Source organism: Carcharhinus amblyrhynchos, unplaced genomic scaffold, assembly GCF_965287045.1.
Source record: "Carcharhinus amblyrhynchos unplaced genomic scaffold, sCarAmb.v2.hapA scaffold_49, whole genome shotgun sequence".
Classification (NCBI taxonomy): Eukaryota; Metazoa; Chordata; class Chondrichthyes; order Carcharhiniformes; family Carcharhinidae; genus Carcharhinus; species Carcharhinus amblyrhynchos.
The window spans coordinates 519920-536008 of NW_027649790.1; the positions used below are offsets into that span (position 1 = coordinate 519920).

At 42.4% G+C, this 16089-nt stretch overlaps 1 protein-coding gene across 5 annotated transcripts in view; it reads right to left on the bottom strand.

Moving 5' to 3' along the window:
* Positions 1-16089, bottom strand: part of pknox2 (pbx/knotted 1 homeobox 2) — a 422849-nt gene that overhangs the window by 324455 nt on the left and 82305 nt on the right. For all 5 annotated transcript variants that reach the window (XM_080182211.1, XM_080182212.1, XM_080182214.1 and 2 more), the window contains exon 2: positions 1396-1458. The gene's annotated coding sequence lies outside the window, so the exon portion shown is untranslated. The remainder of the gene's footprint in view (positions 1-1395; positions 1459-16089) is intronic.

Genomic DNA, 16089 nt, shown 5'->3' on the forward strand with positions numbered 1-16089 from the left:
CTAGGAAACAGCACCTGACTGTCTACGCCAGTCAATCCTGTAGACTTCTAGTAGGTCACCCAGCAACACTGACAACTTTCCGAGTCAGATGCTCCCAGGGAAGGATGGAGTGACTGTCTGGCTGATTCAGAGGCCTCACCCACTGAGCATCTGAACTGGCTACAGCACACTCCAACAAAAAGAAATCTCCCTGCTGTCAACAACATACTGACGGTACACTAGAACTGATTCACGACCAAGAGTTTCCAAGTTTCAACAATGTACAGCAACAGTGATCCTTCTCTGTCCCCAGGAAGGTATTGGACAACAGGAACACTTGAATACACAACAGACAATGACAATTTGTACATGCAGAGATGGTTGAAGAGCAGAATTTGCCTCTCGCCTTCAATTATGTTCCACTCATGACTAGGGTTGCCAACCCTCTAGAATTTTCCTGGAGTCTCACAGAATTAAAGATAAACAGCCCGAGTATTGCATCCAATTCAGAGCACTCCACTTTAAGAGGGATGTAAAGACGTGAGCAGAATAGGCTCGAGAATGGTTCCAGGGATGAGCAACTTCAGTTACGTAGACATTTCATAGATGCTGGGGTGGCTCCCCTCAAAGAGAAGGTCAAGAGGAGCTTTTGACAGAGTCGTCCAAAACCAGGAATGGTCTAGACAGAGTGGACAGAAAGACACTGTTCCCATTTGGTGAAAGGGTTGAGAACCAAAGGATATCAACACAAGGTTAATGGCAAAAGAACCACTGGCATCATGAGGAAATAATATTTTTTCAAAGGTGGTAAATGGTGAAGATCTGGATACAATCCTTAGAGTGTGGTAAAGGCAGATTCAATTATAGCTTCCCAAGGGAAAGTAGCTAAGCAGCCAGAGGGGAAATCTTCAGAGCTGCAGGGAAAGGGGAAGGTGGGGGAGAGGTATTTGCCCTTGAAGAGACCTAGCATGGATATGACTGGCTGAATGGCCTCCTTCTGTATTAGAACCATTCTATGATTGTATTCTACGTTGCGAGAAACCCTCGAGAATTCTCAAAAGCCATTAAAATAATTGTACATTTTTTTCATTTTCTATTAACCATTTTGTTTGTTAATTATGAAAATGTTGGAAACAGGGAAAAAGAGGCTTTTAGGTAATTTCAGACTGTCAGTCAGGTAATAAAGAATCTGTCCACTTTCCAATCAGGTGAGGATGGACATGTTGGGCAACCAATAACAGGGGTGAGAGCTTGGACATCACATGACAAAGCATCCAGGAATAAGTCCAGCAAGAGTTGGCAACCCTACTCACAGCATGCAGGAACAATACTTTTGTTGCAATTATACAATTGACCATGTTTCAAAGGCCTCAGATATGACAGTGAAAAGTAACAAAACACATGAAGATTGCTTACGATGCAGATTCCCCCAGGAGGTGCAAGGTCCTGAGCAAAGCTTCAAATTCTCCTCTGGCGCATCTGTGAAAATACAAGATGATACTGTGGTCAAATTAAATCAGGCATTAAATAGAGTCCCCAATGTGGCTAACACTGAAACCATAATAACTTCATTGTTGAAAGCTGAAAATGACAGTCTGACAAAGCTTTTTGTCTTCTACTCATCAGGACAGATCATCAAGAATATCACTTGTAAAGGGAACAACAATGTATACCCCATGAGGAAACAATGATTGGTTGACAAATAAATTCTGATTGGTAGAGGCTTTGACATGGAGAATGCACTAGATAACTGCCACGCTGTTCCTGGGTACATTCTCCACAGCAAAATCTCTACCAATCAGGATCTATTTTCCAACCAATCAATGCTCTCTTCTCATGCAGTTCCCTTTACACTTGGCATTTTTGCCAATCTGTCCTGACGAGCGCAAGATGAAAAGCTTTGACACTGCATCTCTTTTTCAGCAATACTCAAGTTCTCTACTACCAACTATTTATAAAACCTTTTATTTACAGGGCATCTTTAATTTAACCGAGGCTCTCTACAAGGAAATGGGTGCCGAGGCAGAAGGACATCAGTAGAAGGGGTGAACCTAATCTTAAAGAGATGAGTTTTTAAAAGACTTATACAGAATATTTCAAGATAGAATTCAAAGCAAAACACCAAGATAACTCATGGGTTATACAGCAGGAGTCTTGAAGTGTGAGAAAAAATATTTAGGAATGGACCAATAGAAATTGTAAGATAGGGTGGAATGAAGTCACTGAACAACTTGGAGACAACACCTAACTAAAAACAATAATTCAGGACTGTGTTTTATTTATTGAAGAGATGTGGGCATCCCTGGCTGGACCACATTGATTGCCCATCCTGAACTGCCCTTGTACGGAATGGCTTGCTGGGCCATTTCAAAGGGCATTTAAGAGTCAGCCATATTCATAGTCAAATGAACAAACGCTTAAGGAAAGCCATCATGGATTTAAGGGAATAAAAGCAAAATACATGTATAGTGGAGAGCTGAACTAAAAACCAAAAGGTGTTGGAAAACTCAGGTCTGGCAGCATCTGTGGGGAGATAAACAGTGTTAGTGTTTCAAGTCGAGTTCAACTCCTCTTTGGAACCTCAACAGTACTGAAGAAGTCATACTGGACTAAAAGTGTCAACTTTTCCTCTCTTCGCAGATGCTGCCAGGCCTGCTGAGTTTTCCCAAAACTTTGTTTCCAGATTTAAAAGTAGATTGCGTTCAACTAACTTGCTGGAATTTTATGGTGAGGTAACAAGAGGGTTGACGAGGGCAGTTCTGTTGATGTGATGTATGCGGACATCCTAAAGGCACTTGATACAGTGGTGTCCCCCTCCAAGTCGTTCAACATCCTGATTTGGAAATATATCACTCTTCATTCACTGACGCTGGGTCAAAATCCTAGAACTCCCTCCCTAACAGCACCGTGGGTGTACCTACGCCTCAGGGACAGCAGCAGTTTAAGTAGCCAGCTCACCACCATGTCCTCAAGGCAACTAGGCTGGCTTAGCTAGCAAAGCACACTTGCCATTATTTCTCTATTTGTCTGACCTAAGTGGCCACTCAAACCTTTTCCACCATTTACTTCGATCATGATTGACCTTTTCTTACATCAGTTCCACTTTCCTGCTCTATTTCCATTCCTTCATGCCCAAACATGTACTTGATCTCAATGACCAAACATCTACAGATCTCCGAGGAAAAAGTGCTAACCGTTTGCAACAAATCTGATTGAAGAAACTTCTCGTCTTGGTCTGAAACGGCCAACTCCTTATTCTGAGATGACTCTTAGGCCCTTAGTCAGGAGGAATGGCCTTTCAGCATCTACCTTGTCAAACCCTCTAAAACAAAGTACATATTTTAATAAGATTATCATCCCTCTAAATGCAAAAAAACATATTTCTGTTCTACACTATTTCTCCCACAGAATAGCTTCTTGACAATCTTGTGATCTTTTGTTGCATCAACATTAAGTATAAGCTCCACTCAGTAAGGAGACCAAGACTATACACAGTACTCAAGGTGTGGCCGCATCAACACCCAACAGCAAGACTTCTTTACTCTAATACTCCAAAAAAATGCTGTACCTGCATGTTAACTTTGTGATTTGTGTACAAGAACACCCAAATCTCTCCAAATACTAACAATGACTTGTTATTTTTTAAAACATATTCTGCTTCTCTATTCTTCGTATCAAGGCGACAATTTTACATTTCCCCACATCATATTCCATCTGCCATAACTTAGCTGGTTCATACTCATTTCCATTCTCCTTGGATTCTCCTCAGAGATTTGTATAGCTAACCTTATATGTATTGCACTCAATCCCCTCATCAAAATAGACTAAAAAGCTGAGACCCAAGGCAGTCCATTAATTAGAACCTGCCAAACTAAAAATACTCATTTATTCTGGCTCTTCATTTTCCCTTCATTAATCAATCCTCAATGCTAGTTAATATGTTATCCCATGTGCAAGAGCCTTTAACTTGTAATAACAATTCATGTATCAATTTATCAAATGACTTCTGAAAATCCAAGTATATTGCACCTAACCAGATCTAACCTGCTCGTTGTAACTTCAACAAAACTGTTGAAGTCATAAAACTTACTGACTCTGCTGAAACATATGATTTTCAAATACTCTATGACCACATCCTTCATAACAGGTTCTAGCATCTGCCCTACTATCGATGTCAGAGTAACTGGCCTCTAATTCACTGTTTTTCTCTCTCCCCCCCACTTTCAGAACACGGCTATATTTTCTAAATGGGAAGTGTTCTTATACCTAGAAAATTCTAAGATTAAAAACAACACATTCATTATCTACAGCCACCTCTTAAAATTTTACAACATTAGTTCAGGGAAATTGCTGGCTCTTAGACTATTAATTTCTCTAATATTTTGCTAATATGAAATAAGCTCCTCACCCTCTTTATATTAGGATCCAATTTTTGTACCATCCGTGAAGAGAAATTTTTTTCTTGAAACTTCACTGCCATTTCCTCATTCCCCATTCTAATTTCTGTTGTCTCCGTTTCTAAGGGACTACCATTTATTTTTTTCTAATACCTTCCTTTTCCACAAAGTCATAAAAGCTCCTCAAACGTGTTTTTAATATTTTGTGCTAGCTTACGTTCCTCCTTCTATCGATTTCTGGTTCATCCTTTTGGCAGTTGTATGACATGGGAGATGCTGCCTTGATGGTGCACCATCAGCCAATTCAGCAACACTCTCGACCAAATTAGGCTCACCAAAAACCAGCACAGGTTTATTGACATGGGCGCTGCTGATGGGGAAAATTATGTGGCACGGCGAGAGAGCTAGATTATTAAAATGGCCAACCATAGCATACCTTTTGTAGGCAACAGTTTAGAATATGATATGGTCTATTTATACAAACAAATGAATAGAGTTTGAGAGAGAGAAGAATCATGCAAGATGCAAAACATTGAGCAGAGAGAGCACAATAATGGTGTCAAAGCGTAAGATGCAATACCGCACAAGATAGTTACATTCTTCCAATTTCACACCAAAGAGAAACAAGATTCAAATCGATCCTCACATTTCTGGCTGCAAGTAAAGGATTCCATCTATAATTAAACTTAAACCAATTACTACCTTGCAGTAATTGGCATTTTCTGAGTTATGATGTTTCATTATTGACTTCTGACTCTATTTTAAAGCAATTTTGAATTCAACTTGAATTGATTTATAAAACATCCATTTGAGGGAGCTAAATTAACATATACATTTTCCTCTGAAATTCCTGTTTGAATTGATTGGTTCCATTCTCATCTATCTAACCGTGGCCAGAGTATCACTTGCAATGGTTTATTTTTCTGCTCCCAGACGGACACCTCTGGTTTCCCTGAAGGGTCAATCCCTGACCCCTTCCTATTCTTCATTTACCTGCTGCTCCTGAGTGATACCATCCAACAAAAAAAAAAGTGCTAGTTTTCTCATGAATGCTGGCATCAGCCAGCTGCCCACACAAATCACTTTTTCCAACTCCTCCATTGTTGTAACGCATCAATTTGCTTATCCGGCATCCAGTCATTGACCAGTAGAAATTTCCTCCAATTAAATGTTAACAGGAAGCCATTACGTCCAGAAACTGCTCCAAACTTTATTCCCTAGCTGGCAATTCCATTCTTCTCCCTGGTTCAGTTTCAGACTGTGGCCAATCTGTTTGGAACCTTGATGTCTTAGGACATCTAAGGCAAGCTTCTGGTTACATGTTTGCACCATCGACAAGACATCCTATTTTCACATCCATAAAACTGCCTGATAACACCTAAAATCAGCGTATTTGCTGCTGAAACCCCCGCTCAAAGCTTTGTTACCCCTACTCTTCCAACACATTCCTAACTGGTCTCTCATGTTACACCCTCCATAAACTTGTGACCATCCAAAACTGCAGCCCAGTTCTCCACTTCCACTGAGTTCCATCCATCCACCTCGTGCTCCTGACTGAGGTTAGGGTTAAGCAACAGCTTGGTTTCATTTTTTGAGTAATGCCTAAAAAAAAAAGACACACTGTAGAGGTTTTTCTACATTCTCTAATAGAGAATTCTGAATTCTCTATTAGATTTCTTGATGACTATTATATGTTTATTGTCGCTGGTTGTACTCTTCCCCAGAAGTAGGAATATTCTCTATGCCCACTCCATTATAAGCTTCACAATTTCAAAGGTCTCCAATAAGTTATTTCTCATCATCCTTCTCTACACCTTCTCCAAACCTCTATGCCCTTGTTATAATATGACAATCTGAACTTCAAGGAGTGTGGTCTTATCAAGGTTCGATACATGTTTAGCGCAAATTCCCTACATTTCAATTCTATCCCTCTGGAAATAAGACTGAACACTTATTAGGGTTTGTTTAAAATTAGACTTGCTAGCCTTTGAAGCAACTTTGAGATTGGTGTATTTGTACTTGGAGATGTATTTGTTGCTCTAACCCCATTCAGTTTAGAGATTTGCAAGTAATAATTGATCTCCTTAATCTATCAAAGTGTACTACCTCATATTATCTATCAATTATTGTGTTTATCAATTGGTTGCTGTGCCTTCAATTGCACAGGAACCAAACTCTGGAATTTTAGCACTGCATTTCACCACCTCATTTTTCTCCTTTAAGAAACTCCTTAGAGCCTACTTTGACCAAGTCCTTGGTATCTGACCTAGTATCTCCTTATTTCTATCTATGCCATTTTATTTTACAGTACTGCTCTGCAGCATGTTGACATTGTTAAAATCATTTTACAAGTTGCTAAAATTCAACAAGGTTAGCAGCAAATGTGTTCAATTCCTTGTGGTCATAATTTGGCATAAAAGACAGTCTCTTTCAGAGAAGTCACTGTTCCATTGCCTGTGTTAGTTACTTAATACACTCACACAGCAGGTGTTTAGGCATGATATAGGGGCAGCGTAGTAAGGGCTTAACATCAGCTAGGGAGCCATCAAATGCAGATGCCGGCACTGGGCTGGTTTAGGCACAGTAAGTTGTCTCACAACACTAGGTTAAAGTTCAATAAGTTACTTGGAATCATGAGCTTTCAGAGCGCTGCTCCTTCATCAGATGAGTCACCTGATGAAGGCACAGCACTCCAAAAGCTCTTGACCTTAACCTGGTGTTGTGGAACTTCTTACTGTGTCAACCAGGGAATAATTGGGAAAACCCAACCTTGAAAAGTGATAGCTCAGCGACAAAATCTCCATTTTGTGCCATAAAGACTATAGGCCAAATACAAACTCATCTCATCTCCAACTGCGCACCTCACACTTAACTGGCAAAAAATAGAACCAAGAATGTTGCCTTTCTTAACCATCAACAACAAAATTTCTGCAAAGATTACAACAACAATAACTGCTTAAATTTACTGTAGTGCCTTTGATATCAAAGCTGTTTACAGGAGTGTTAGTAAACAAAATCTGCCAACAAGCCTCTATCAGCACAGATGACCAAAAGCTTGGTCAAAGAGAGAAGTTTTACAGAATATCTTATAAAAGGAAGAAGACAAGTTAAAGCGGCAGAGATTTAGAGACGGAATTCAAAGCTTAGGGCCCATCCACTGAAGGAATGGTCACCAATGTCGGACTGATTAAAATCAGGGACATGCAAGAAGGGGGCGTAAAGATCTCAGGGGGTGTAGAGCTGAGGTTAGGGTTAAGCAACAGCTTGGTTTCATTTTTTGAGTAATGCCTAAAAAAAAGACACTGTAGAGGTTTTTCTACATTCTCTAATAGAGAGTTCTGAATTCTCTATTAGATTTCTTGGTGACTATTACATGTTTATTGTCGCTGGTTATACTCTTCCCCAGAAGTAGGAATATTCTCTATGCCCACTCCATAATAAGCTTCACAATTTCAAAGTTCTCCAGTAAGTTATTTCTGATCATCCATCTCTACACCTTCTCCAAAACCTCTATGCCCTTGTTATAATATGGCAATCAGAACTTCAAGGAGATTACAAAGATAGGAGGGCTAAGGCCATGGGGGTATCCAGAACAAGAGACATAATATGAAATACAGAGCCAGGCCCTTTGGGAGTGATGTTAGAAAGTGCTTCTTTATAGAAAGGGTGGTGGAAGTCTAGAACCCTCTCACCAAAACACTAGATCAATTAAAAATGTCAAATCTAAGATTGATTTTTTTTATTAAGGGTTTTAATGGATTTTGGATCAAGGCAAGTAAATTAATTTAAAATGCAGATCAGCCATGATCTAATTAAAACTTAGAACTGTTGCAAGGAGCAAATAACCCAACTTAGGGTTTTATGATCTCCATTCCCAAATCAGATTGTTTATATATACACACCATTAAGTAAGAGCAGCAGCAAAACACACAGCACCACTCACCACATTTTCTCAGCCTAAGCGTTTATCCTCCTTATTTGGCTTCTACTTTGCAGCATGTCTTCCAATGGAGAAAACTAAGCAGAAGGATTGGTCACTTTTGACTAAAATACATTTCTCTATTTTTTTTCAAATTAAGGTCCAAGTTCCAATTTTCAGACCCAATGTGCTAGCATTGATTTTCATTAGAGGATGGAAACATGGTCACGGATATCCTGGTAGCTTGCATGCTACAAGACGAACAGTTAAAAACAGAAGTCTCTGTGCAATTTCAAACACTGACTCAGCACCTGCTTTAATGGCCCATTATCAGAGTGGTGGTAATGGCTCCAGTTTGTTTACAATCCAGTTTCAGCATTTACTAGCCCCTGATGATGTTCAAATCCCGGTTAACAAATATCCCATTGTGCCACCAGCCTACTGTAGTTCAAGAGATTTTGTTTTAGGTGAACTGGAAAGGTTCGATTTGGTATAATTTGCTCTTTTATCACAGCAGTGTACAAAACCAGGCTGTAATAGTCAAACTATCAAGAATATTCCAAATATGTCCCAACCAACAGGGAAATTCAGCAGTTTACTCAAGTCAAAACACAGAGCTCTCTCGTTGGTCTAGCTGCTAAACTTCACTGGCCAGCGTGAGAAACTCTAGGTGTAAATCAGTCGTCACTTAGCTGGGGCTAGTTTCTGGAGCGTTGCAATAGGAAACAGGGCCTCTGGGCCTAAATATCAAAACCATCAGTCCTGTTCCGTGGACACCCATAATGGGAAATCCATATGGGTGTCCAGGTTTAGGCAGGACTCAGCTACCAAACCCCTGCGCTCAGTTTGCACACGCAGAATGGACACCGAGAAACCATCAGCACGAACCAAGAAAAGTGTTCAAGATACATGAGCTGCACCTGGAAATTGCAGTTAACTGAAAAAGGAGCAAGATGCGCTGTACAGGGTACTACAGTATTAATTGGTGCTACACGACCAAATTAAACACATTAAAGTAAGCAATACACATCGAAACATGTGAAACAGGAAGACTACCAAATACCAGAATTCTCAATGAAAGTTTCTTTCAATCAGTAAAAGGAGCGGCTTTTTATTACAGAGTAATTGATCAAATTGGGATGTGACTGAACCTCAGCCAGAAATAATTTTGCAATCAGAGATTACTTTCAGATTGACGTTGGCATCCTTCTACGCAAAGTGGACATTGCAGCGTATCTGCTGGGGATGGGGTAGCTTCGTATGGAGCAATTTTGATGATGGGTGAGACCAATCTGCAAGAGTATCACACATGAAGTGTTGTGGGAAGGGCGGGGGGGGCGGTGATTAGAAATATTTGGAAAAAGAAAATTAAAAAGGACAAAACCTCTGTCTGGGTCATACAATCATAGAACCCTACAGTGCAGAAAGAGGCCCTTCGGCCCATCGAGTCTGCACCTAACACAATCCCGCCCAGGCCCTACCCCCATATCTCTACATATTACACTCACTAATCCCTCTAACCTATGCATCCCTATACACTAAGGGGCAATTTTAGCATGGTCAATCAACCTAACCTACATATCTTTGGACTGTGGGAGGAAACCGGAGTACCCGGAGGAAACCCACGCAGACACGAAGAGAATGTGCAAACTCCACACAGACAGTGACCCGAGCCAGGAATCGAACCCAGGACCCTGGAGCTGTGAAGCAGCAGCGCTAACCACTGTGCTACCGTGCTGTCCTTTTTACTGTCCTGTGAATTCTGAAGTGTTTATGGGAGTATGCAAATTGCTGTGTTTCCTAGTTTGCAACAGTGACCAGGTGACAAAATAGGAGGTGGTGTAGTGATATTGCCACTGCACTAATGATCCAGAGATCCAGGGTAATTCATGCTTTGAGGACCCGGGTTCAAATCCCACCATGGCTGATGGTGAAATCTGAATGTTTCTTTTAAAAATCTGAAATTGAAAATCTAATGATGACCATGAAACCATTGCCAATTGCCGTAAAAGCCCATTTGGTTCACTAATGTCACTACTTTCTGACAGCAAGGAAATCTCTACATCCTTACTTGGTCTACGTGCAACTCCAGACCCAGAGAAATGTGTTTGATTCTAAAATGCCCTTTGAAATGGCCAAGCAAGCCACTCAGTTCAGGGGCAATTAGGGACAGCAATAATATTTTTGCAAAAGTAAACTTTATTCATGTAAAATGTGAAAGACACATTACAAAACATTTCTAATTGTTAAAACACAAAAGTGCAACAATATTCATATTTACTTCCGAGATCAAGGTGCACTCGAGGTACTTCAATTCAGTAATGAGAACAATATTTTAATCAGCGTAAACTTCGTTATAAAACATATACATCGGTCATGTTACACTCTGAGGTGCTTCAATACATTTGATTAGAATTAGGATTAAGTACACACTGAGGGGTTTTATGTGGTTATTAGCCCCAGGGTTCAGAGGTTGAAAGGCCTTTCATAGAGGTCTTTCCCCACTGCCCCCAGGCAGTGGTTGCCCCAAGCTTTAGATCATTACTCAGCATATACACCTAGGCTTTGGAATGTGCCAGTCTGCAACACTCGGTCGGGACAACTCTTTGCACTGGAAGATCAAACAAGGGCAGACCAAAGAGCACTTTTCAACAAGTTGGTGTCCTCCAGCAGGTGATTTTTGTCTCAGTATGCATCCCTGGGAACAGCCCGTAGAGCACAGGGTCCAGCATTACAACAGCTGCTCAGGATGAACCTTGACAAAAACCACTGCATCTCTCTCTCCCTAGACTGTGTGAAAGCACATTCCACAACGTGAGAGACAAATTTCTCGAAGAGAGTTGACAAGAGATCCGTGGAAGTTGCCTTGTGCGGCATCTGTCACTTGGTTTTGGATTGTGGCGAGTCTGACCACAGGTCATCTATTGGCTTAAATGGACTCGATTTATGATGAACAGCAGAATATAGATAATTTTTGTAACTTGCGTTATCCTTACTAATCCTACATATGTCCGTAAAGGTACAGTTGTGGGCTTACCTTTTCTTGTTTAATAATGTTTTATTCTTGTGTTAAAAGTTAATCAGCAGTGTCCGAGACTGTTCAGTCATCGCTCTCCATGTTTCAAAACAGTAAAAATGAAAGTTAGCATCTATCAAGCCAAGTTCCACCTGGGATCTGACTTCTCCAGCAGTATCAGTTGGGATCATAACTCGCCAAGACACTGATCAACACAGAGTTACAGCTTCAACAGTGACACCCATCCTTATAACATCAGCCAATCAGCTTTTTTTTTTAAATATGCGCTACACTAATTGGTCATGGGACTGTACGGACAAGGTGTCCAATCCTGCCTTCAGTCATTCACTTTCATGTACTTTTCCAGTGGCTATCACAAGTGACCTGGAGCAGGATTACTAGCTGGACTTCCTCCTCTCCCCAGATCAGAATGGCGCTGCCTGAACACTCCAGGGGCAAGATGAACTATGAAGTTGGAATCTTCCTACTCTGCCCAAAGCACGAGACTGAGTAGTTCAAGTAATACATACGAACAAATGAACATAAGAACATAAGAAATAGAAGCAGGAGTAGGCCATCTAGCCCTTCGAGCCTGCCCCGCCATTCAATAAGATCATGGCTGATCTGTCGTGGCTCAGTTCCACATTCCCACCCTCTCCCCATAACCCTTAATCCCCTCGCTTATCAAAAACCCATCAACCCGCGTCTTAAAAATATTTAGCGAGGCAGCCTCCACCACTTCAACAGGCAGAGAATTCCAGAGATTCACCACCCTTTGAGTGAAGAAGTTCCTCCTCAACTCCGTTCTAAACCGCCCCCCCTTTATCTTGAGGCTGTGCCCCCTAGTCCTGCTATCCTTTCTGAGCGGGAAGAGTCTCTCCACCTCTATCCTATCCATCCCATTCATCATCTTATACGTCTCAATGAGATCTCCCCTCATTCTTCTAAACTCTAACGAGTACAAGCCTAGTTTATTCAGCCTCTCCTCATAGCTCAACCCCTCAACTCCGGCATCAGCCTAGTAAACCTCCTCTGCACTCCCTCCAAGGCCAAAATATCCTTGCGTAAGTACGGCGCCCAAAACTGCACACAGTACTCCAGCTGCGGCCTCACCAATGCCCTATACAGCCGCAGCAAGACCTCCCTACTTTTATATTCAATCCCCCTCACTATGAAGGCCAGCATCCCATTCGCCTTCCTGACCACCTGCTGCACCTGCAAGCTGGGTTTTTGCGACTCATGCACAAGGACCCCGAGGTCCCTCTGCACCATCACCTGATGCAGTTTTTCTCCACGTAAGTAATAATCCTTCCTACCATTATTCCTACCAAAGTGGACCACCTCGCACTTGCCAACATTAAATTCCATTTGCCAGTTCCTGGCCCATTCGCCCAGCCTATCTAGATCCTTCTGCAGACTCTCCACACCCTCCGCACAATTTGCCGTTCCACCAATCTTGGTGTCATCAGCAAATTTCGACACCATACACTCGGTTCCCTCCTCCAGATCATCTATATAAATGGTAAATAGCTGAGGCCCCAGCACCGACCCCTGGGGCACTCCACTAGTCACCATCCGCCAATCCGAATAGCACCCATTGACCTCCACTCTCTGCCTCCTATTTGACAACCAATCCTCTATCCACGCTAACACCCTACCCCCAACTCCATGTCCCCTGGCCTTCTGCAATAACCTCTTGTGAGGTACCTTGTCAAACGCCTTCTGAAAATCAAGGAAGACCACATCCACTGGCTCTCCTCTATCCACCGCCCTAGACACATCCTCATAGAACTCCAGTAAATTTGTCAGACACGACTTCCCTTTAACGAAACCGTGCTGCGTCTACTCTATCAAGCAATTCCCTTCAAGATGCCAGCAATTCCCCTCAAGATGCAACAGGAGCAGAAGTAGATAAATCGACCTCTTGAACCTGCTCTGCCATTCAATAAATGAATTGCTACCCTTGTCTGCTTCGAACGCCTCTGCCTTAAAAATAATTCAATGACCACGACCCCCCGCCCCCACCCACCCACCCACCTACCTTTTGGAGATAAGAGTGTTCCAAAGTCGTGCAACCCTCAATACATTTTTGCTCATCTCTGTCCTAAAAGGGCAACCTCTAGTTTTAAAACAGTGCCCCCCTAGTCCTGGGCTCACCTACAAGAGGAAACATCCTTTCCACGTCCACCCTGTCAAGACCATTCAGAATCTTAGATACTTCAATCAAGTCACCCCTCACTCCTCCAAACTCCAGCAGAAACAAAAAGAGCTTAGCTTTGCATAAAGTTTCGAAGAAATGTTCTCAAGTATTTCAAGTTTCTTCGAAGATCTGTTTTAAAGTTCTACAATACCATTTCAAGATGCCATTGTTTTGACGTCCAAATATTACTTGCTGTAGCGGAATAACCAAGTGCACATCAGAATTCAAACTGGAGATGAACCAGTTAGATTCTTCAACACTAACAGGCATCCTGAGCCCAAGTTTTATACATTGGAGGGCTCAAGGAGTGACCTCACCCCACACTGACGATCGCTGATTTTATGCCAATCTTTTCTTTTAATTGAGATTCCAGGGTGGCCAAGATCCAGCTCTCATTTGCACTCAAATCAACTTTTCTGTACCTTGGCAGCAGAGATACAGTCAAAGCTGGTGGGAGTAAAGGAGCAGGCTCTGTATTATTGGTGGAGCGGTGGCACAGCAGTTAACACTTCTGCCTCTCAGCACCAGGGACCCGGGTTCAATTCCGGCCTCGGTTAACAGTCTGCGTGGAGTTTGTATGTTCTCCACATGTCTGCGTGGGATTCCAACGGGTGCTTTGGTTTCCTCCCAAACATGTGACTGTTAGGCAGATTAGCCAAGCTTAAATTGCTCCTCGGGGGATTAGCAGGGTAAACATGTGGTTAGGGCCTGGATGCGATTGTTGTTGGCACAGGCTCAATGGGCCGAATGGCCTCCTTCTGCACTGTAGCAATTCTGTGAGTGTGACACAAGTGGAGGTGTCAAACTCTGCAGTTTGATGGTGGAGCTGGAAGGAACAGGACAGAGCTGAAATTGTGACTCAAGTTCTAAAACTTGCTCTGGTGATGACAAACAATATCAATAATTAACAGAGTTAAGTACCTCATAAATTTCTCAGAAGAAATGACCAGTTTAAAACAAATTCCTATCATATGCATCTCGCCTTACAATTACCTTCCAGCCAGATTTCAAAGCTAGCCATAAGGCACTAATTAAGAGAATTCACAGACAATTAAATATTTTGTTTCTCTAACCCAGCTTTTGACTTGGATTAATGATGCAATGAACTGGCTATTCTTTCCTAATTAGAACATATTTGTTGTAAAGGGCCTCCCCAGTTAAAATCAGATTAGGAAAGCACAATGCTCCAAGTATTGCCGATGTTATTTGCATCAAAAAGCCAAACTAAATCTTCTACTTTGCTTGGAATCAGTATACAGGAGGGAATTTATGCTTTTATATCACGGGGCTAGTGGAAGGAAAATAAATGAGATTTTTCCGTGAGGTGACTCATGCTGGAATGATTCATTCTTCACGAGCAAGTGTTGCCAGACTACTCAATTAGTGGGAGGGAGGAGGTCATAGCAATCAATAGCAGTTGATTTCTTTCCCTTCTCCATCCCAACACTGAAGCAGTGAGACCAAGCCTTCGCTGCACTTCCATCACAGCTCTACCCATCATGTCAACTGTGGCTAAGTTGATAGGGGCAGCACGGGGGCACAGTCACTGTTGTCTCACAGTGCCAGGGATCCAGGTTTCATTCCCGGCTTGGGTGACCGTCTGCGCGGAGTCTGCACAGATTTCTCCGGTTTCCTCCCATCGTCCAAGTGACGTGCTAGTTAGGTGCATCGGCCATGGTAAATTCTCAGTGTACCTGAGCAGGTGCCGGAGCGTGGCAACTAGGGGATTTTTACAGCAACTTCACTGGTGTTAATGTAAACCTACTTGTGACACTCAAATAAACTTAAACAGCGCTCTCATCGCAATCAGATAATCATAGCCTAAGCTTAACCCGGCTCCAGACACTTGTGCATAAAACCTAGGCTGACGATTTGGAGTGCTGCATCGTTCGAAGATCATTTCTCAGATAAGACACTAAACCCAAAACCTGCACTGCCCTCATAGGTGGCGCTTTCTGGAGAACAGCATGGGAGTCTTCCCTGGTGCCTTAATCAGTATTTATCCCTCAAACAGCACCTCCACAAACTTGATCTGGTTTGAATTCACATCGCGCACAGCAAGCTCACAGAATTAGGGAATTCGCTGCCACATTTCCTACGTTACATTTGGAATACTGCATCCAGTTCTGGTTGCCAAACTACCAGAAGGACGTGAAGGCTTTGGAGAAAGTGCAGGAAAGGTTTACCAGAATGCTGCCTCGTATGGAGGGTCTTAGCTATGAGGAGAGATTGGGTAAACTGGGGTTGTTCTCCCTGGAAAGACAGAGGATGAGGGGCGACCTAATAGAGGTGTATAAAATTATGAAGGGCATAGATAGGGTGAACAGTGCAAAACATTTTCCCAGATCGGAGGTGACAAACACGAGGGGTCACAGGTTCAAGGTTCAAGGTGAGGGGGGGCAAGGTTTAACACAGATATCAGAGGGACGTATTTTACACAGAGGGTGCTGGGGGCCTGGAATGCACTGCCAAGCAAGGTGGTTGAGGCGGACACGCTGGGATCGTTTAAGTCTTATCTGGATGGTCACATGATCAGACTGGGAATGGAGGGATACAAACGAATAGTCTAGTTGGAGGC